Here is a 24746-nt window from a genome sequence, read left to right as displayed (position 1 = left end):
ACCATCCGCCGCATCCATCACATAACACACCAAATCCACGTGCGAAATTCTTCGCTTGCTTATGCATATATCTACAAATTACATTGTTATATATTCCATTTTACTTGAATTCGAAGCATGTTTTAACACAGATTTAAATCTTTGGTACCAGCTCCATTTGTAGATGAAAACATAAATTTGCAAACTATTCTTCCATGGCGAAGCATATGGCTGGAAGTAGAAATAAAAATGGAGATAAACGAGTTGGTTCATTTTTAATATATCGTCTTAAATATATTTCATAAAATACGATGTTGATGCTGAAAGAAAATTAAACATTCACCAACGAAATGAAGGGAATACGGAATAACACAGTTAAGAGCAAAGTGGAATAGGCGATTCAGTCTCTTTTTTTTCGTTCAAAATGTATTATTGTTTTTGCACTTTCCAAAAATTCGTTAAAGTATCGATATAGTATGTGTATGTCCCCCCCCCCCTCCAAAGAGCTGGACCCTAAGTCAATGCAGTGGCGCTTAAACAGGAGGTGGCGCAAACGAACGATTTATGACAAATTAATTACAATCTTGTTGTCAAATGACCCTTTGTGATTTGATTTACGTGGGTTTTAATTTGATTTGATTTTTTTAACATAAATACGTTGTCAAACAATTTTTAAAGTACTATGTTCAAACACATAAATTTACCAGTCCAAATCCCACGATTTCCCCACTTAGCATATAATGAAGTGTTGGGACTGGAATCTATTTTCTCTATATTTTGGATATATTATAGCTCTCTGAATCAAATTCACCATTTTTTTAAATTAATATAGGATGAATATTTTATAATAGTTTTTTTTTTAAATCATCTCATAAAATACGTTGACCAGAGTTACAAATCGTGTTATAGCTCGGCCTGGTTATAAACAGCGATCATATTAAAAGGACTTCGAGCTCAATGTTTTAAAACAGACGATTATTTTATTTTACTCATTTCGCTCATTTTTAAAACGCTGACAGCAAAATGTATATAATAATGAAAACAATTGAACTATGGCACAATATACCATTGAACAATAAATTTGATATCATGTTAACAACATAGCATGATGATTTAAGTACGAGCAGCCTTCAAATCCGAGAAGGTAATACATACATGTACAACAGATAAACATATCCAAAGTAAAGTAAAATGTATTACCGGATAGCGTTTGTCAAACTGCAAGTAGAAACCTGATGTAGTGTGTTGGTCTCCCGATGGAAACTAAATCACTGAAACTGAATGGAAATTTAAAACATTATAGCATCAAACATTTCCCACCTATCATGAACATATTACTTCTTAAGGCCCATTTCATCTTAACAAATATTAGTTGTAGTAATGTTTGTTTCTGTCTAGTATTATATTCAAGTAAAGCCCGTCATTATGAGCTACCAGTTACAAACACAAAATGGCACATTTTCCATAACAGTATCATGTTAAGTCCATTTGCATCTCCTTGCTATTAAGAAATAAAATAGAGAATCTATATAACAAAACATACTTAATTAATTAATTAATATTCAAAGTTTCAGAGGAAGAATTTTTTCGACATCCTGCAGCTTTAGTGCAAATCCTTTTTCATGAAATCCCAACAGCTTTAAAACAGTGTCGCATGTTTGAATAGCAAAACGTTGGATTGTTCGTGAAACTCTTAAGTGTGTACTTTTTGTTGTGTTGAAACCGATTTGTACTATTTGTCAAAATAATTATAACGAATATGCTCATGAACTGTTACTACTCGGACAGTGTTCGCACAGACACAATCATTAAAATATTGAATAAAAGAGTGGCTAGATTTAAAAAGGAAACACAAAACAAAAAAAAAATTAAAAGATTTAAGTACATGTTTCTCGTAACAATTATAATGTTTATTCATTGTATCAATTTATCAAACTTAAAAAAAAATCCAGAAGACTTTGTAATACTGGAAAAACATACCATGTATAAAAACACTTTCACGTTTAATTGGAGAATATTTTAATATAGAAAAGATTATTGATAAAATTAAAGGTCGTTTATTTGTTCCCATATATCAAATTGATTTGTAATTGTCAAGTGGCATTACATTTATCCGTTCTTGTTAAGCATGCATTTATTCTAGATAAAAGCCTGGAACGAATGTTTTTGTTAATGTAAGTGGAAACACCATTTTAGAAATGTGAACAAATGGAAGACACTAACATAATAGTATGAGTCGCGTTCTGAGAAAACTGGGCATAATGCATGTGCGTGAAGTGTCGTCCCAAAGTAGCCTTGCAGTCCCAACAGGCTTATCAGGGACGACACTTTCCGCTGTTATGACTTTTTCGTTTAAATAAAGTATCTTCTTAGCAAAAAACAATTTAGGCATGCATTATGTCCAGTTTTCTCAGAACACGACTCATATAATTGCTATACTCTTGCACATAAATATAGCAGGCGAAATGTATGCTTATGAACATCGAATAATATACCAGCAGTATGTGGATTTGAAATCAGGCTTTTTGTTAGTCTTATCATGAAACTGTTGTGGTAATGCTAATTTCAAAATAAAAAAAAATCAATTTCAATATAAACACAAATATAAATTACGCAACATTCAAAAATAAAAATAAGAAAAACAGACAACCACACCGTTTTATCAACACCGCAATAAGCTCCCTTTAACCATAGAAGCCATCGCGACAGTGCGCCACCATCAAGCCTTCTCTGCCTCCTGCAACCGTTCAACAAACGTTCTGTTGGTTATAAAGCTAACATAAAGACGCGCTCTATTGCACAATGTCACGCGGCACGCCATAGATTGACTGTTCTGGAACATTTTTGATCGCTCTTGCTCGTGTTTTTACAGAACAGTCAGAACATAATGTCACATTTTAGGCTACAACCAGAAGTGACATTTCGCTCAATAAGTAAACAAATGTACCGTTTGTCTTCTAATTTCAAGGTCACATAGTTACCTTTTTCGCACAAAGGCAGCGATATGATTTTGACTTATTATGTACATCTCAATCCAATTTTTAGACAAAATGCTGAAAATGCATTTCATTTCAAACATAGCTTCCTTAAACTAATTATTTATTAACACCCGCTTAGAAAGCGTCATTACTCACAAATGTGCCTGAGGATATTAATTATTTTCTAATCAATGGTCTTTTTATTGCACCAAAACATAAGAACCACATATCAGTATTACGATTTTGATTGTCAGCTAATTTTTAGGTTGCACAGTTCAGACTGCCCATCGACACCAGAAGCAACCAACGAATGTCATTTGAATTGAGTGACAATGTTAACAATTCCTCTGCTATCGTCGAATGACCTACAATTCATCATCTTTATCTGTATTATAAATGTTTGTGGCTAAAACTCTGCACCACCAGGGTTTTAAACTCCGCTCTGCAAATCTCGCCCGCGTTGGCTCAAACTCTACCCCATGTTGCCTATACGCTTCCCTTTGCGACTTAAACTTTATCTCTGGCGGATTAAACCTTAAACGCAACACAAATAGTATCAACTTAAGTATATAATATTGTTTAAAAATATATTGACCTTGCGTGGACACATAACAAATCAATAATGCAAAACACATGTGCAAAGGAATGCACATATGCAATCTAGCTGACAAAACATATTATTGTTATTATCATTAGAAAAATAACCTCTTCAAATTTCCGCCCTTTGAGAAATATATTGCAAAAGGTACGATTTCTTAAAATGGTTATCCAGTAGCACATGTGGTTAGCGTGTGGCTATGGTATTAATTAGTGAAAACATCATTTTGAATAAAAAATAATCAAATTAAAACGAAAAATCTGCTTCTCTAAAAAAAAAAAATATATATATTTGATAGTGTTTTATATTTAGAGAAGTTGATTGTTCGTTATAATGTGATTATTTTTCATTCAAAATTATGTGTTCATTAATTAATATCATAGCCACACACTAACCACCTTTGGCCAGAATGAGAATACCGCAAGCAAATCTACAGATTTGTCAACATCCCGCCATTACAATGTTTTGCCTGTTGTTTTCTTAAATATAAGCCTCTAGACATTTTTACAATCCATCTGTTACTTCAAAATAGACAACGCACAATTTGACCATGATTCACAATGTTCTATAAAACGGTCGCCCAGCCATGATCGCTTGATCTGTATATGTTTAGTTGTTGTTTTGTCTTTTGTGCAGGAATGCATGAAATCATTTCGGAATTTGTCAACGTTTGCAAGCTTAAGCATTCCGGTCATACATATATCATCTGATCGTTGGAGTTATTCAGAACATTGAGTACAACATTGTATAAAACTGGTTGTCTTAAACATACATTTGTAGAATTCATCATCATCGCTAAAATAAAAATTAACACCATCATTGTCATCTGATTACCGCAGCAAACTGAAAAAATGGGAGGACTCCAATCTCGATTATTGAGGTCCTTTAATCAGATAAAAGTACTCTTAAATCAACTAAAATTTGCATATAACTTTGCAGTGGCTTTACTCCGAAGTAAATTAAATCGTTTGTACAGCTTACCGATTGAAGAAAAGTGTCTGCGAGATGGGCAGAGTATGTGCTAATTCAGATATTGGACAATAATATGTGTCGCGTTCTGAGAAATCTGGGCATAATGCATGTGCGTAAAGTGTCGTCCCAGTTTAGCCTGTGCAGTCCGCACAGGCTAATCAGGGACGACACTTTCCGCTTTTATGGTATTTTTCGTTAAAAGGAAGTCCCTTCTTACCGAAAATCTTGTTAAGGCAGAAAGTGTCGTCCCTGATTAGCCTGTGCGGACCGCACAGACATCTCGCAGACACTTTTCTTCAGAACGCGACTCATATGAACGATTTGACACTGCATTTACAATAAAAGATTAGCAGGTAAGGTGTATGAAAGACAAAAAATACACACGTCCCAACAATTAATTTAAAACATGTAACAACGTATAGGATATCAGCTGGCACAAGCAAAGAAATACAAGGTAGATCATACGAAATGCATGAAAGAAAACGGCGAAATGCGAGAATTGGATGAATAAGCATTTTTAAAGTGGCGTCATAGAAGTTTTGGCTAGTATATCTGTAATGCTACACACATACACAATATATTCACATACGAATCGGTATGAATGATAATAAATATGAACACCTTGAAAACTGCCATAGTTGGCAGGTTAACAAGACATTAATTGTTGACAGTGTCTTCAGTTGTCTTGCTCCGTAGAATGTGCATCCTGCTTGAAATATATTACGGTGCCGACAGTTAAATGACACGCGCGCTTGGCATAACTATGCTAGGTTGATAGTTGAAACGCGCGAATTCAGTAAATGTCATATCTTGTGAGTGAGTGATGTTAGCATAGGATGTGTGTGGCTGTTGCACTCGACTTTCTGAAATAAGCATATCAAATGCTATTTATTTATGATACTTAATGGTAATGAAAAGATATAATATTTTAATCAATTTAAGTATTAATCAAATTGTTGCTTAACACATAGTTCTCACTAAACATGTTTAATATAAATATAAAATGTTCTTCTGGTTGAGTTTTAAAAACATCTATTGGTTGATAATGGTCAGTAGATACATCGCTCACTTTATATTCAATATATTGTAAACTACTACACTGCTAAACGCCTGAAAAGTCTTTCCAAGTTGGCCGATTGATGGTTAAAGGACATACGAATATCAGCATCCTCTCCTCAAGGCTGAGGTATAAGCACGATAATCTATACAAAAAAAGCAAAGGCGGGAGACCCTCTAAAGCTTGGTCGGCAGTCTGCTAGGAAAAATGAAATTCTTAAAAAATAAATTAACTATACACTCTTCTATTCAAGAGTCACGCGTGGATCTCATGTTTTCATTTACTGCATTCGTACGTTGATTTGAATGAGACCGTTTTCGACGCGCATTTGGTTTATGATTAATACTTGGCAAAGTGTGATGTCCGGCTAGCCCTTAAACCGCGTTAATCCACAAATGCTTTACATTTATTTAATTTATATAACTTGACGAAGAATTTCTGAACCATATCATGGAATTTCTTATTTAGTCAGTTCTTGTTTACGAAGACTGATTAAAAGAAACTCGAGTATTTGAAGGACAGATAGTCTGATACCAGCGTTGTTGATGTCGCTCCACATAATCATTTACAAATAAGCGTCGTGCGATTGGTCAGTCGAACAACGATATTGTATTTTCTGATTTTTCAAAAGGTCATGTAATTATATATCTTATAATTTATGAACATATATTGTAAAGAAGCTTGATCCTGGTGGAGAACAAAGAACGACTCGAAGAACGAAGCTTGACTTTGAAGCCTATAGCATTCTTCTGGTATGTGGTAACAACTAAAACAGCAACAACAGCAGCACCATACATTTATTTGAGAAATTGTTCTAAAAAAACTGGGCATAATGCATGTGCGAAAAGTGTCGTCCCAGATTAGCCTGTGCAGTCCGCACAGGCTAATCAGGGACGACACTTTCCGCTTTAATGGTATTTTTCGTTTAAAGGAAGTCCCTTTTAACGGAAATCTTGTTTAAGCGGAAAGTGTCGTCCCTGATCGTAAATAATGCAGCATTTAGTGAATTTTGATGTAACAGCGGTACCAGGTTAGGGGACATAACCAGAGCGATCCTTTTTTAAAGTATTCATACACATGTTTTCTCTCTCCCTTCGTGTCAGGGGTGATCATAGAATATATCTGCAGTGAACTAGTATTTTTGAATTATGTCAAATACGTTTCATGATTGTTTATTAAAGGAAAATGTTTTCTCTCTCTCCCTTCGTGTCAGGGGTGATCATAGAATATATCTGCAGTGAACTAGTATTTTTGAATTATGTCAAATACGTTTCATGATTGTTTATTAAAGGAAAACTGCAATAATAGTTTACGTAACGGTGGTCCCTTTGCGATGATATTAAATTTGGTTCAATAATTGAAATCGCGTAAATGTTACATATGTTTACAAACACATTGGTTTACTTTCCAACTCCTAAATTTAGTTCATAGTGCAATATTAACAATATTATATTTAAATGAAACAAAGACTTATTATAGCAATTTTGAAAAAAAAGAGAGAGTATTTTTAGCTCTTTGTTTCAACAGTAAACCGATTCCGACAAATGACGCTGATATATGAGTTATCTGCTTATCAATTGCTTAATCACAGGTTGGAAATGCTGTACGAATTTTAGGGCCCAGAAATATGAGTCGCGTTCTGAGAAAACTGGGCTTATGCATGTGGGTAAGGTGTTGTCCCAGATTAGCCTGTGCAGTCCGCACAGGCTAATCAGGGACGACACTTTCCACTTTTATGGTATTTTAAGTTTCAAGGAAGTTCCTCCTTACCGAAAATCAAGTTTAGGCGGAAAGTTTTGTCCCTGATTAGCCTGTGCGGACTGCACACAGGCTAATCAGGGATGACACTTTACGCACATGCATAAAGCCAGGTTTTCTCAGAACAAGGCTCATATGATCGATTTGCTTGGATGTTGAACGCATCGGATATAATTAATTCTTCTTTAAACGGAATAATATTTTTCACTATAAATACATGTTTGCAAAGTTCAAATTTCCAATAAAAAATTCTTTGTGGAAACGTTGGTTTAAACGACATTCAATTAATTTGGCTTGCTAATAAGACGCGACGCCCCAATTCGATGTCAGTTTTTATTATATGTGTGTTAATTGTTCTTTTCAATACAAATATTGTTTTTGGAACATTGATTTGAAATCAGTGTCAGCTTAAATCGAATACATGCCAGATAGTTTTGTGAAAACTGTGCCAATATGGTAACACTTCTTAGCTTAAAATGGTTAAAATACATCAATTTGAAAGGCAATATGTCAAAATAACTGAAAATAATGATATACGTGTAAATATACGAACTTACAGAAGATTATAAACCCATACGTTTTCGTTTAAAAAAACGGCATTCTTTTGAAATTAGAATGGACTTCTGAGGCCCCATGCGATGATCAAAATCAGGGGCGGATCCAGGATTTCTAGTTAGGGGGGGGGGGGGCGAATTGCCTGTTATTAGTGGGAAATGTTGTGCACGAAAAAGAAGAAACATAAGTTTAAATAGGTGATTTAGATCTAGTTAAGTGTGAAACATCAAATGAATTGACTTTACTTTGGCGATTTTAGGGGGGGGGGGGGGGGTACGCCGTGTCATTCCCCCCCCCCCCCCTGGATCCGCCTATGAAAATTATATAATCTGTACTCGGTAAAAATACTGGATTCGACTTCTCCTCAACTGCTAACAAATTCTAACAAAATATCGCTCGACGTTAGCATATAATGTCGTCGCTAAATTAAATTAATACAATGGTACAAAAAATGTACTGCGACCGTGCTAAATGGACTAGTTGTAGACCACGGTAAGGAACACGTTCGACGACCACTTTTTTCCAGCCCCAAATTACCATATTATTCTAGAAAGAAGCATACGAAATACTCCAGCTATACACGCTCCACTAATTGATTGGCCACCTTTACAATACACGTAATTGCGCAACAATATTGAACGAGAGCGCCGATGGCGTTGAAAGTATATTTGCAAGATACAGCTAGGACGTTTCTTCTGAAGTAAATGTTAAGGGAACAGTTGACTGAATGAAAATCTAAAAGGCTATCAAGAAGAAAAGATTTTTTTAAGATTAAGTACAAATCAATTAAACAAGAAGTGATGAAATATTGCAAAAACATCCTATATCAATCGGAAAATCGGAAACAACCGCGGAAACATTTATCAAGCGAGCTTGGTATTTTGCGAGCGAGTTAATGCCCGGATTTAAATGTTATTTCTGATTTGCCGGACGTTTATTAATGCACTTGTTTTAAATTGGAGAAGAATAGTTCCCTACAGATCTTTCCGTTGTTTGTTTATTGAAAAGATGAAGTAACTCATATAACTAGTACATGCTCCTTTGAGATATTTGTTGTAAGCGAAATATGTAAACAAAGCGATAGCCTTTCAGGAATGTTTGAATTAACGAAGAAAATGTGTATTGATGTAAGTGTATTGAAGAAATGTACAGAAAAATGTGCAGCCATTGTGTGACTACGTTTTTTGTCACTTTGACCTTGACCTTTGACCAATGAAGTTTCATGATCCTAGGCGTAAGCATTCTTGAGTTATCATCCGGAAACCATCACACTATTTCGAGTCACTGTGACCTTGACCTTTGACCTAGTGACCTGAAAATCAATAGGGGTCATCTGCCAGTCATGATCAATGTACCTATGAAGTTTCATGATCCTAGTCGTAAGCATACGTGAGCTATCATCCGGAAACCATTTAACTGTTTCAAATCACTGTGACCTTGACCTTTGACATAGTGACCTGAAAATCAATAGAGGTCATCTGCCAGTCATGATCAATGTACCTATGAAGTTTCATGATCCTAGGCGTAAGTATTGTTGAGTTATCATCCGGAAACCATTTTACTATTTCGAGTCGCTGTGACCTTGATCTTTGACCTAGTGATCTGAAAATCAATAGAGGGTCATCTGCCAGTCATGATCAATGTACCTATGCAGTTTCATGAACCTAGGCGTAAGCATTCTTGAGTTATCATCCGGAAACCGTTTTACTGTTTCGAGTCACTGTGACCTTGACCTTTGACCTAGTGACCTGAATATCAATAGGGGTCACCTGCCATTCATGATCAATGTACCTATGAAAGTTCATTATCCTAGGCCTAGGCGTTCTTGAGTTATCATCCGGAAACCATCTAGTGGACGGACCGACCGACAGACCGACGGACCGACATGTGCAAAACAATATACCCCCTCTTCTTCGAATGGGGGCATAACAAGTTAATAGTACATGTATATATAATTATTTCCAAACCAGTTTTCGAGCACCGAAAAGCAAAAAACTGGTTGACTCAAAGAAATTTTGGGACAGCGCTAGCCCTGGTAGATAGACCCCACGACACCAGTACATAATATAATTTGCAAATGTGGTCCTTTGGAAGCAAAAACTGCATCCAAGAAAGAGTCACTGTGACCTTGACCTTTGACCTAGTGACCTCAAAATCAATAGGGGTCATCTGCCAATCATGATCAGTGTACCTATGAAGTTTCATGAGCCTAGGCGTAAGCGTTCTTGAGTTATCATCCGGAAACCATCTGGTGGACGGACGGACCGACCTACCGACGGACCGACATGTGCAAAACAATATACCCCCTCATCTTCGAAGGGGGGCAAAATAGGCAATAGCGTTTTTTTCTCAACCACATAAGTGTTAATAGTTTGATGATAATGAATATCACAAAATGAAAGTGAAAGTAGAACTGTCAACAAGAGCTGTCAGAGGACAGCGCGCTCGACTATTCGAGTGCTTGACAGTATAACGTAAGCCATTATGGGGAAATGGTTCATATTCAATAATTTATTAGACGATCTTTCAAAAATAAAAAAGGAAAAATATTTATTTTTATTTTTTTTTGGGGGGGGGGGGGTTGAGAGGGGGTATAATGTGGGATGGGGTCATTTATTAGACGATCTTTCAAAAATAAAAAAGGATTTTTTTTTATTTTTTTTTGGGGGGGGGTAGGGGGGGGGGTAAGGGGGTGATGTTTAAAAAAAAATTGGGGGGGGGGGGAGGTTGGTGGGGAGGGGAGGGACTCTGGGTAGAGGCGTGGGGTATTGTTTGGGTGGTGTAAAGACTTTGTAACTAATAAGACGTTGTGTTCAGGTTCGTTCCTTTAATTCAACTGACAATAACAAACTAACAGGATATGACATTAAAACAACGTTACATAAGTGGCGCGGCGTTACGGCGGTGTTACGTTAACGCGACATTCTGGGGACCTCAAAATGATTAAGCAACATATATAAATGAATCTGATCAAAATGTTAATCAAACAAAAATACATGAAGAACAAGTTATTAGTCAAAATATTTATCTCAATTACTGTCAAAGTATCGATTAATCACCTAACCCCCAGAATAGATTGCATTATTACCTGATGTCTTATATAAATGATAATTAATTATTTTTTGCTATTTCCTCTTCGGAAAAGAAATTTGCAATGTTTTAAACTGTTACCGGTGAATATCGAACTGTTGACCGGTCAACAGTTTGAACTGTTGCCCGCTGGAATAATGACGTCATTTCGTCGAAAAAATGACGTCATTTTACAGTTAAACAATCAAAATTATTTATTTTATCGATTACTGTTGTGTGTAAATAAAAATTTAGTTTGCTGTTATTTCTATGTTTGAAATTTGATCAGGTAATAAAACACTTATTTCATGGTTGCTTGGTGAACAGTCAAAACTGTTGTCCCTCGGTATCAGGGCTGACATTTGGAACTGTTGCCCTCGGCCGACAGTACCAAAGTCATCCCTGATACCTTGGGAAACAGTTTTGACTGTTCACCGCGCATCCATGAAATAAGTGTATACTGTTGCCCGCTGGAATAATGACGTCATTTCGTCGAAAAAATGACGTCATTTTACAGTTAAACAGTCAAAATTATTTATTTTATCGATTACCGTTGTGTGTAAATAAAAATTTAGTTTGCTGTTATTTCTATGTTGGAAATTTGATCAGGTAATAAAACACTTATTTCATGGATGCTTGGTGAACAGTCAAAACTGTTGTCCCTCGGTATCAGGGCTGACATTTGGAATTGTTGCCCTCGGCCTATCGGCCTCGGGCAACAGTACCAATGTCATCCCTGATACCTTGGGAAACAGTTTTGACTGTTCACCGCACATCCATGAAATAAGTGTATACTGTTTTTGAAAGTTCACTTTGTATCACATTTGTAACAATCACATGTTAAGCACATTGTTTATCAACTGTTTATCGCGCTGTTTCTCACATGTTTAATCACAATGTTCATCACTAGTTTCTCTCGGTTTCGCTTCCACATAGCACTTCTAACGGACAGAGTTTTACAATTGGCCTGGTTGCGTGTCCATTACACGTGCGTATTTTGGAGGCACGTGTTAACCCGTCATTTCCGGTAAGCAGCTCTTCAACAACTGCGAGTTTCCAACGTATCCTCGGGAAGTCATCTTGGATTTGAACCACGTCGCCTACTCGAATGCTCTGCGTGTTGTTGCCGGTCGCCCTATGGTATTCACGAAGACCCGTCAGGTACTCGAACTTCCACCTCTTTTGGAACAAGTTATGATGTGAGCTTGTAACTTAGCTCTTTTGTTGATCTGGGAATGGTCTAGGGTTTGAATCATCGTAGAATCGTCAGGGTTGTCGGGATATGGAAGGGTCGTCACTCTCCGGCCGTATAAAAGATGCGCCGGGGTCAGGGGCTCTGGATCGTCAATGCTGGTCGATACATGGGTTATTGGTCTATCATTCATCGTAGCTTCAATTTCCGTTACGATAGTTTGAAGTGATTCAAGACTAACGTAAGCACGTCCAAGTGTCTTCTTCATGGAAGTTTTGGTTAAGCCAATCAGTCTCTCCCACCATCCGCCATACCACGGTGCTCGTTTCAGTATAAATCTCCATTCTGTATCCTGGTTACGTAGCGCTTCTTGTAGGGAGGGGGGCTGGAACAATTTCTTCAGATGAGAAGCTGCTGCCATATACGTATACCTTCGGAATGCGTTGAGGAAAGATTCTTCGGACAGATTCGGAACCACTTCAAGATGTACAGCGCGTGTACAAGCGCACGTGAACAAGCAGACGTAAGCCTTGGATTCACTTCCGGATTTCTCCTTAACGTAAAGGGCCCCGGTGAAATCTACACCAGTCACTGTGAAGGGTGGGGCATCTTGAACTCTTATCTTTGGAAGTGGAGGCGGATCAGGCGTTCCATAGGATTTTCCAGACGTTTTCAGGCAGGTGGTGCATTTTTGTAGTACTGATTTAACGCATTGACGTATAGCCGGGATCCAGAACTTTTGCCTGAGATGCGTAACTGTTGCGTTTATTACGGCATGGTGTTGATTTTTATGGACGTGATGTACTATCAGTCGTGTTACAGGATGTCGTCGAGGCAACAGGAACGGAAATTTCGTCTGGTCATCCAACGGTGCATTATGTATTCGTCCGCCACATCGGACAAATCCCTCTGCGTCATGGAAAAGTCGTAACTGTTTCACTAGGGTAAGTCGTGCTGATGACGAGGATCTCATGTTGTGTATTTCTTCGTGAAACGCTGTAGCTTGGCAGTTTTGAATCACTGTCATCTCTGCTGCATGGATTTCACGCACTGTTAACGATCCTTGGTATCTTTCAGTTTTTGGGGATCTGCAGTTCTTCACGAATCTAAGCACGTATGCAAGTACTCTCAGTAGTTTGTTGTAACGGTTGTACCGGTTCATGTCTATGATTAAGTGTAATCCATGTTGAGGACTAGATTTATTGTGTACCGTGGTCACAACTGTTGTTTTACAAGTCGTCCACTCATCTGATGTCGTCTGCTCGTATGCCGCTGCTTGTTCTTGTTGGTCCCAATGCGGCCACTTCTGTTCATTAGCTCTCCACATCGGTCCACTATTCCATAAGGTATTGTTCATGAACTGTGACGCTGGACTTCCACGGGTAAGTAGATCTACAGGAATGTCGTAAGTTGGGCAGTATTTCCAGTTGTATGTCGCAGATAGGTCATTGATTTCTCCAGTCTGTTTGAAATAAACCGTTTTAGTGGTTTATTTGTTTTTAGCCAATGTAGCACGATTTGACTGTCGCACCAGAAGACCACATCTTTTGTAGAGAGGATTCCTTGTATGTGTGAAGCAAGACGAGCGCCAATCAAAGTAGCCATTAGTTCTAATTGCGGAAGTGTGAGCGTTTTTAATGGAGCAACTCTGTTCTTCGCCATAACTAATGAAGATTCTCTCCCTTTACATAGGTAGACTACTGCTCCGTAAGCTTGAATCCTGGCATCGACAAATACGTGCATTATGGGGGGATCGTCTGCTTCATGGTGGGAGGTATGTTTTTCGTCTGCACGATGAAAATATCGTCGGGGGAAGGAAATCGTAGTCACTTCGTTGAAATCTTCTGCAAGTGATTTCCATTTCTCTTGAAAATTGCTCGAAAGTGGGATGTCCCAATCAATTTTCTCTTTCCATATCTCTTGCATCAAAATCTTGGCTCGCACGGTCACTGGGCTCAGCAGTCCAAGAGGGTCATATATGCGGGAGGAGTATTGAAGGATGGATCTCTAAGTAGCGTTCTCTATGGCAGGTATATCACGTGGTGCATATGACAACTCATCTCTAACTGCATGCCAACGCATACCCAGGACTTTGGTGATTGTGTCGTTGTCAAGGCAACCTTCTGCTGCCGCGAGTTCTCTAAGACGGGGACTATTTGACATCCATTACCGCAGGTTGAATCCGGCTGTAGTCATCAAATCGCGTGCTTCCCGGAAGTAGGTTAATGCTTCCATCTCGTGCGCAAAGCTCGACAAAACAGTGTCTACATACAGGTCTCTTTTTAATGTATCTGCGGCGTTGACATGGGAATTCATCTGTAGATGTTTCAGAAGGACGGCATTCAGTATAAATGGCGAACAAGTTGCGCCAAACAATACAGCTTTAAACCTGTAGGTGATTAATGGGCTTTCAGGGTCGTTGGGGTTACTTAGCCAGAAAAATCTCGTCGAATCTCGGTCGTTTTCGTGTTATCTCACGTTCAAAAACGCTTTCTCTATATCTGTGACTTCGGCGTACTGGTGTGTTCGAAATCTCAGGAGTATAGCTGTCAAGTCATTGAGGATAGGTGGGGTAGATTCAAGGCAGTCGTTTAGGCTCGGGGATTCACGTGCTTGTCGACAGCTGCAGTCGTACACCAATCGGATGGGTGTAGTGAGAGAATCTTTCTTGACGCCATAGTGGGGTATATAATGAACGGGACGGTTGGGAATCTTCTGCGACCTTTTCAATAAAGCCTCGTCTCTCCTGCTCTTCTATAATCTGTGCGTACTTCTGTAAGATGAAGGGGTCTTCACTAAGACGCTTGATAGTGACTTTATTTCTTCTCTTCGTGACACCGTAGTTGCTTGGTACCGATGGGTGATCCTGTTTCCATGGTAATTTTGCACAGTACTTACCATCGGAAAACGATATGAAGTTGTCTTCGTAATTTTGAAGATATTCAATGGCTGTTTCATCTTTCTCGGCTGCGTGTATTCCAATACTCTCTAAATTCCAGAACCGTTCAAGCGCCATTTCTTCAGATTTGTGGGACTGGGGTATCATGACATTTATGACAGTGTTCATTGGTCTATTGGGATAATTGCTGTGTAAGGGGCCAGAAAGAAGCTATCCGATCTTTGACTTTACTGCTGTAGGCCCGTCTCCGCGTATAACGTCATCTTCTACCACATTCCAGTAATGGTCTGCTCCGATTAATAGAGAAATCTCAAAATTACAGCCGTCTGTAATAGGGTGGGCAAGTTTCAATCCTCGCAAATAAGGCAAGTTGGACGCAGGATTTCGTAATCTAGTGTTCATGGGCGTGGCAATGAGTGGGACTATCAGGACTTTAAGAGGAATTTTCTTACTTTCCTCTGCGTGTAGGTAGATTGTAGCGTTGTCTATGTGCCGTACTTGGTTCGTTGTGCTTCCAAACGAAGATATGCTCATTTATTCTGTTGAATCCGGGACGATGTTAAATTTCTCGGCCAGCTCTTTGGTTATAAATGATCTTTGGGCACCTTCATCAAACCGAATGCTAGCTTCAGCATCGTTGAAATTGTAACTTACTGTGGCTTGCGCTGTTTTCAATAAAACTCCAGACTGTACTTTTGTAGTAGTGTGTAGCACTGAAGCATCATGGGAAGGGTTTTCGGACGTGGAATTGTGGGACGCAGATTCGGACTTCCGGTCACATATGCTCGTATGATGTTTTCGCTTGCATTTAGGCTGCACACCACACTTTTTAGCCACCAATGCGAATTGGCCCCGGTATTTCTAAATTAAGAGAACATTTCTTAAGTAAGCACCATTTTGAGTGTCTAAATAATAATGAATGTCAGGTTTGAGTTGTGGTGATTTTTCTTGGATGTTTGTAAGTTACCAAAACATTGGTATTGTAACTATAGCTGCATACAGGAAGTAGAATTAATGCAATTCGAAACCAGGTGTAATGCTGGCTCCGGTCAGTATTTCTGTTGGAAATTTGAAAGGGCGTACGGACATTGAACTATTACAAAAAATCTAAACCTTTGACCCCCAATTTTCTCCATTGCTGTTAAGTACTTGGTAAGTTACCAATGTAAAAACATGGTTTCCAGGCACCTTGCTTCTGCAGGAAAGTGGCAGTTTGTTGTTGAAACTGGCTTAACAGGCTCGGAAACACACAGAATTATGATGTTTTGATTTTAAATAATCAATACTAAAACATTTTGCCCCAACTTATTTGATTTCAATGTTATTTATTTTTCAGAAGTCACAGCCTCCACCATTCTGGAAATGTGCTTGGTTTATTTTCAGATTTGCGAGGTGACCAGTTTTCAGACATTGGTTCGCTCCTGCTTGTGTACGAGATTAACCGAGACTAAAAAACTGTAGTGTGCCACCTTACGGCATCTTCCGTTTGACGTACACTGCGCAACAAAATGGGTTTCTAGACAATTAAAACACAGTTGTTTCTCTTTGACTATCTTCCGCCTTTCGTTTATGGTTACAATACACAAAATGATCGCTTCATGTAGGGCTGTACTCTCTAAAAAAATATCATAGTTGACAGGAAGGCATGTTTTACACTTTTTACCATTATTCGGGTATTATCTTGCGGAGATAATGGTAGGGCATGAATAGGTGTTCACTACTGAATCCCTGAAATATGATAAACGTGAAGACTATAGTAAACAATTGCACTAGAAAAGGTTACATTCCACTAAGAAACGGTCGAAAAAAAAAGTTGCAAAAACAGTCGATTTTGATTTGTGTCAAGTTCTTTCTTACTTTGTACATGACATATCTTTTTTATTGCATAAATCGATTCCGCTTAGAATGGCCTTTAAGAAAAGGTATGGTTATGGGGGTCTCTATGTGCAAAATGTTGCATTTATTTTCGCTCAAAGTTGTCGCTTTTACATTGAATTATATAGGGAAACTATTTAGTGTATTATGACCTTATGCTTGTGATCTTTTTACATTCCGTTGTAGAATGGCTGTCGTCGCAAAATACACATTTCACCTCATCTTTTCGTGTTCGTGTAGAATAGACCGCGTTGCTAGGTCTCTGATTTCCGTTCATCCTTTTAGGCTTCCTTCCGGTATAAAATGAGGCTGTAGCGTCAAATGCGTACATTTCACTGTTATGTCCCTGTTGCATTCCCGATTCTATAATATTGATTTCTTTACTAATCGCTCGTCTAAGATCACTTAGAATCCAATTTGCATCTCCATGATCACGAACCAAATTGCGTCGTATTTCCGCCGGAAGCTTCCCAATAATAACTGGTACCAACAATGTCCCGTATGTGTCCTGGCTCTGTCCTAGCGATTCAAGCCCACGGATATATGCCTCCATCTTATTTTGGAAAATTCTCACGCTCTGTAAATTGTTACTGGGCGATGGTGTTTCTAACAATCCTTGCATATACGCATTTATAATCTTGTGAGTTTTACCGAACCTTTCCCTGAGTAAATCTACAGCTTGCATATAGTTCCCGTAGGTAAGTTCAAATCCCTCAATCGTCCGCGCGGCGCTACCCTCCAACTGTGACTTCAGATAACTAAACTTCTGGAGGCCGTTTTATGAACATATCTTAGCGTGATCTTACGTAAGATGCGTAGAATTTTGTCGTACGCTTATCGTAAGTACTGCGAACCGTTTTCTCAAATAAATCGCAGCTAAGATGTCGTAAGATTTGTGCTTAAAGCTACGACTGGGTAAGACCACTCTTAGCGTTCGTAAACATGGCGGCCACACGAGCTTTAGACGTTGGTAAACCAAGAGAGTTGAGAATGTTTCGAGAAAGAAAGGATTTTGCGATCTCCGTGATGGTGAACTATTGATACTATTGGACGTATTTATGTTTGATAACGTTAAATATATTCGTTATATCATTCTCTGCATTAAACGTCCAAGGGAAATAAAATTTGTGATGTTGGGATAATTAATTCGTTGAATAGGTAAGTATTTAGTCATATTTGTTCAATATTTATCAAAACAAATGTTTTATGGTTTCTTTTTAAGTAAAACAGTTCATTTGTCATTATATCTTGAATTTTAAAGGTTGAATTATAATTCGGATATTGCAATATTTCGGACGTTGCTATACAAGTTTGTTATAGACGCAATTTACTGATATACCTTTTTCGCATAAAGTTTTGAAGTTTTCGTCTATCTTATAAAGGCACTGTATGGTGTCTGCGATATCTGCCCCACCGATTATAAGTAGTAAACTTTGCAAACCCAAAATTACCAATGTTCTGTCAAAAATAGATTTATGAATTTTACAGTCAATATACATATGAACAGCTGAGCAACATCAATCTCACACTGCACGGTGAGATACAGGGTAGCAAAGTTATATTCTGATCGAGTTGCGCTCTTGCCAAATGTTATTTTAATGACACTGAATCACACTGTACAATATCAGTCAGAGTCAGAAGTGGCTTAACTAATAGTGTAACATCATAAAACATTTGAATAAAATAGATGCCCCAATCATTCAACAAATTTAATTGAATTGCATTTTCACATATTAAAGTGTAGTTTATTTGCATGTTCATTGACATTGTGTCAAAATGGCCTGGGTCAACACACATGACACCTCTGTCTTTGACAGCTTTGGTTTGAACTTTGAAGGTATGACAATAAATAATGTGCATTTATGGATATACTATTTGAGGGACTATGGCTAGTATTGTGAAAAAGTGAAATACTACTGTGATGATCATGGAAATATTTTAGTTTCTACATCAATGCATTGCACATTACTTAAATATAATGTGTTAAATGCACATACATAATTTAACATTTTTATTTCTTTTAACAAACAGAGAAGATTAAATTATATTAGTTTATATCTGTAAAATTAATTGTATCTACACGTAAAAGATGCAAATCAATGTTGAATTTATAATTGAAATTTATTTAAGATTACGTTAAGCTTATTAGCATCCTATAGCTACCTTAATAAACCATTTAACTGGACGTTGGACAAGTTGATATTAAAATGGACCGAGGACTCAAAAGAATCCCAGAAAGACTGCCACTGTAGAATATCACCGTTCAATGTGGGTAAGGACAATTTAGGTAATCTATGAAATTAGGAAGAATTTGAATTTATACCTGTCAGATGAATGGTATCGACTGGATTACGTAACGCATGTGTATCTGTTCTCCAGTGTAGTTGGTGTGTCGTCGGGATGAAATGTCGTCTGTTGAATTTCCAACCTCGTATCCGCTTGATCACGCTGTGCATCCAAGGGATGAAATGTCGTCTGTTGACCTCCTAAACCCGTATCCTCTCGACCACGCTGCGTATCCATTGGATGAAATGTCGGCTGCTGACTCCTTATGCTCGTATCCCGTTGATCACGCTGTACTAAGGTATGAAATGTGGTCTGTTGACCTCCTACACCCGTATCGTCTCGACCACGCTGCGTATCCATGGGATGAAATGTCGGCTGCTGACTCCCTATGCTCGTATCCCGTTGATCACGCTCGGCGATAAGTGTGCCTAATTTCATGCGTAAATCCATCATGTAAATATCTGTTTCCACAATTTCATCTTCAATTTCTTCAGTTTCCGTGTTTGATAAGATTTTTTCGCTAAGTGTCTCTAGCATTTCCACTTTTGTCTCCAAATTTTTTAGAAGTATGTTGATTTCTATCAGCGTTCCATTCTCTTTCTTTTCTTCGATTTTCTCCAGCAAAATAGCGATGGTGCGTTTAGTACCTCCTCTATTTTATCGTAACTTCTGTAAATTCATCGTACTTCTAATGTAATAATCACGGCACCAACATGTAAAGACTTTGTAAGTAATAAGACGTTGTGTTCAGGTTCGTTCCTTTAATTCAACTGACAATAACAAACTAACAGGATATGACGTTAAAACAACGTTACATAAAGTGGCGCGGCGTTACGGCGGCGTTACGTTAACGCACCAAAACCGCGAAAGGTGGAATCCATTGTGGTATTCATGTAAGTGTTGTTTTGTCAAAGTAATTATAAAATGTGATCATAAATAAAGAAGTTATGGCAATTTAAGCAAAATATTTAATTATCTAAGTGTAAAAGGGGCCATAATTATGTCAAAATGCTTGATACAGTGGTCTGCTCTTGTTTATAGGTTGGGGTCATGTTGGTAAACAAGTATGCAACATATAAAAGCAATATGTCAAAGGATATAGGAAATATTTGGGGTAGTACGCAAACTTTAACATAGATTTATCAATAATATGCATATTCTAAGTATAAAAGGGGCAATACTTATGACAAAAACCTTGATAGAGTTGTCTGCTCTTGTTTATAGGTTGGGGTGATGTTGGTAAACAAGTATGCAAAATATGAAAGCAATATGTCAAGGGACAATGAAAAAATGGGGTAGTACGAAAACTTTAACATTTGCACGCTAACGGAACGGAACGGCGACGCCGGGGTGAGTAGGATAGCTCCACTATATATATTTCATATATAATAGTCGAGCTAAAAATGACAACCTGTCAACGTGTTGTTTTTGCTGGCACGAGGGGGCGATTACACTCTGACAATGTTTTCACATTTTTACCATAGGCTTTGTCAATGACCTTCATAGTATGAGCGGCTTTGTTATTTTAAATTGCTTTCATGTAACTGCATGATTGTGTATATGATTACAATACACAAAGCACAAATAATGATATAAATATACTGATTGAGCTTATATTAATCTGATAACTTTAGCCGGGTCAATTAAGGACTTAAAATACAATTTGTTTGTCCTGAATTCACCAAGACTTGAGATATTTATGCAAATAGAGTAACAAGATATGGGGTGATCCACAAATAAAAAGTATTTTTGATCTGTGTTGTGCAGGCTCTTTTTCCATGACTGTGAAAATGAAATTTCCATGTGAAAAGAATGTCAATTTTTTCTGAAGTATTTGATTCAACCATTGCATAAAATGAATTATTCTGCATATAATTTGCCATTTTGATAGGTGTTTGTTAGGTGATAAAAAGGAGATGAACGGGGATCCTGAGAAAAGGGATATACATTTGAGATCTGGTCAGGGCTCCATATGAAAGTGGAAAAATGATATACATTTTATATTTGGCCAGTGCTCAAGAGAAAATGGGTATGCATTTCAGAAAATTTTACTATTTAAAAATGTTTAAATATCTTTTGACTAAGGCTCTTAATTCATCTAGCATGAACATTTGTACTACAATGTATATCTTTTTAATACTAATAATATTAAATGTACAAATTTAATCTAGCAATGTGTACAGATACTACTTAAATATATTTCACTGTATTGAATGTAGGAACTAGCTAAAATATCCATTAGAAAAAGATCAGGGGGTGAAATATGCATTGCCTGAAGCTCTGACCCTGGGGCTATGTTTATATATCAAACACATTGATTTAACAATACATTGATACAACAGATGGAAAAATTCATCCCCTCTAAACAACATGATACATAATTATGTATAATATTTTTGGATCTGGATCTGTACACAACAGGACCTTTCGGTATGCGCGCTGCGGGAGAGAGTTGGTATTGACTTAAATTTTGGAATTAATTTAATTCACTGAAATTCATCATTGAAGTTACAGTATAATCTCATTTGATATAGATGTACATGATTGTATCAAGCAACATATATTAAATAATTATCAGTATAAATTACTGTTTTGATGTCAGTATCATTTAAATGATTTCAGTCAAGTTTATCATTCATATTATACATTAATTTTGTAAATATTATCAATATAAGTATACTAGATGCAAACATAGTTGAAATAATACAGTTTGATATACTGTATAATATAATTGACCAGTCGCCAAATACGAGATCACTCCGCCCACTAAGTTGTGTTTTCATAAAACGCTTTATCCATTACTCCGACAGTCTTTGATTGTCGGACCATGTGGCCACAATAAACGAAATCTGATTGATTATTTCGTGAGTTTGATTGACAGCTGGCGACTGGTCAATTATAATGTAACTACACATCCAAGCAGTCGATCAAACCATTGCAGCCAAGCCACCTGGTGTGCCGACGTACCAGCAGAAAAGTCAAATGCCTTCTGACTTAGTGCATTTTACTATTTATAACATCTACATTTTTTAATGATACATGTTTACATTTGTATGTGTTTGAAAAAAATTATTATCTTTAATGACATCATCTGACCATGCATGTCCTAGATTTCAAAATCAAGGCCCTGGTCTGAAACATTGGTAACATTTAAGTGAAACTGTTACCAGGCTTCTGAAATTAGTTTGTATTGAACTATGTAAGGAAATCTAAATCAGGCACTGATTTTTCTTGTTTTAAAACAGTCATAGATCAGTTGTGGCATGTTGGTAATGACCCATGGTTTGCTTACTTGTCACACCCTTAAACCTTTCCACACTTCTATAATAGCAAATCTGGATTTATGTGATCTTCAATAGTACATTTACACTTTAGCTCTGTCACAAGAGTGCTGGTAAAGTCAAGTCATATATTTAAATCTAGGCCATATCAACTCCAAGTGTCAAAGACAAATAAAAGATGCGTTCATTAATTATTTATAATTTATTGTCCCACTGTTTACTACTGCTGTGAGTTATATAATATAACTCATGATGACCATCGAACATGTGAGAGAAAATTCAGATTATCTTAGTATATCAGTTTTAGAAGCCTTTTAGATAACAAAGTGTGCTAATTTTCAATGTCGCTTCTGGGGATCAAACGCACATGTTTTAAGCCCAGTTTTCTCAGAACGCGGCTCATATCATCCCAAATTAGTGATCGCAGTTGAATCAAGTTTCAATCAGAAATGCACGTTACGTACACAAATTTACAAGAGGTTTTACTGGTTGTTATTTTTAAGTAATAAGATAACACATGTCATTAGGAAAACATCGTACATGTGAATTCCAATGAAAATTATGTCACTTTGATATTATTATTACCATTTTACCATGCGAAATGTCAAATAAAGGTAATTCGTGCGAGAGATGTGCACCCGAGAAATAAAATATCGGTCTCGTACCGATCCCGTTGTTGAAACCGAAATTGTATTTAAGGTCATTAATTGTTTATGTTCAAGGTCCCTCGGCTAAAGTCGGCACCGTATTGTTGGGCATATAATCCCGTGTGCCTGATCGTGTTTGCAGAGACCAACAGCTGTATTTATCATTGGTGAATATCGCGGGTTCGATTTCCCATCCGGGCACATATTTTCTGCGGTGAGAGGAAGTGCAATTATTCATACGTCGATTTTTTCTTATCTCTTTAAAAGATGTTATTTACGATCTGACATTCACTTGACATTGTAGACGAAAACAAATGCATTTCCAGTTTATGTTGTATACACGTTTTGAAATGGAATAAAAATGTCCGTGATCTGATATTAAAGGAAATACATTATTATTGTCAATTACTCCCTCCAAAAATGCCGATACCAAATGAGCTAATGATATACGCTCGTCCGTCATCTAAGATTACCGTTTATAAATTGAGACGCGTTCTGAGAAAACGGGACTTAATGCATGTGCGTAAAGTGTCATCCCAGATTAGCCTGTGCAGTCCGCAACTAATCAGGGACGACACTTTCCGCTTTTATGACATTTTTCGTTTAAATGAAGTCTCTTCTTAGCAAAAATCCAATTTAGGCGGAAAGTGTCGTCCCTGATTAGCCTATGCGGACTGCTTTTTCTCAGAACACGACACATTTTATTAAAATCTCGTCAGGAAATATATATCTTTTGTAGATAATGTTCTAAATGTTATAAGAGGGAAATAATTTCTTGACAACTCATTGGGTAAGGACGACTTGAAAATGAACGCCTGCTACCCGATTCGAACGATGAAATTAAAGTTTCATCAAATTCGGATCTTACGGTTTCAATATCATTTCTGGAAACATCTATTTAATGGACATACAATCCCAGAAAACTCACCAGAACGAAACAACATGATCATGTGTTCGCGGAGACGAAAACTGTAACGAACGGAAAGACACACAGATGGACGGACAGAAGAAAAGACAGATATCGAGTTGGAGTGAAACGATTATCGGGAAAATTCAGTTCTGTACCACACAAACTCAATTTCTTAAAAATAAAAAGTAGAATTCGGACGGACAAACGAACATGTGTTTATCTTCTCCACCTTCCGGGAAGCTTAGACATAATCTAGAAAACATACACACACAATCATATGGATACTCGAAAGCAAAAACAACAATGAACAAATGATATATTTTATTTAAATGGCTTTAAAGAAATGCAAGTTCATTTTAAAAATGCGGTATGCGGTTTCTGTTATTTTACCACCAGTGCATCTGTCTTTGGGCTTCGTTTCCTTCACGTTATAAATATATATGCTAATACCACGTGTTACCTCTGCATTCGAAATGTATGCGCATGTGTAAACTTGTGTATCGATAAGTACCTAAAACTCCGCCTACACTTCACGGCTTTCGTATATTGATAATGTCTTTGTCATGAAAATGCACATCATCATTATCATCATCATTATCATCATCATCATCATCATCATCATCATCATCATCATCATCATCATCATCATCATCATCATCATCATCATCATCATCATCATCATCATCATCA

General features: G+C 37.3%; 1 long non-coding RNA gene across 1 annotated transcript; it reads right to left on the bottom strand.

Annotated features, from left to right (window-relative positions):
• Positions 1-20058, bottom strand: LOC127832227 (uncharacterized). Its single transcript, XR_008026751.1, has 4 exons — positions 19256-20058; positions 2635-2716; positions 1180-1256; positions 1-210 (listed from the first exon to the last, which is right to left on the bottom strand). It is a non-coding gene; the product is annotated as an uncharacterized LOC127832227 (long non-coding RNA).
• Positions 20059-24746: the final 4688 nt, after the last annotated feature.

The sequence above is a fragment of the Dreissena polymorpha genome, chromosome 5 (assembly GCF_020536995.1).
Source record: "Dreissena polymorpha isolate Duluth1 chromosome 5, UMN_Dpol_1.0, whole genome shotgun sequence".
NCBI lineage: Eukaryota > Metazoa > Mollusca > Bivalvia > Myida > Dreissenidae > Dreissena > Dreissena polymorpha.
This window is presented reverse-complemented; position numbering and strand designations above follow the sequence as displayed.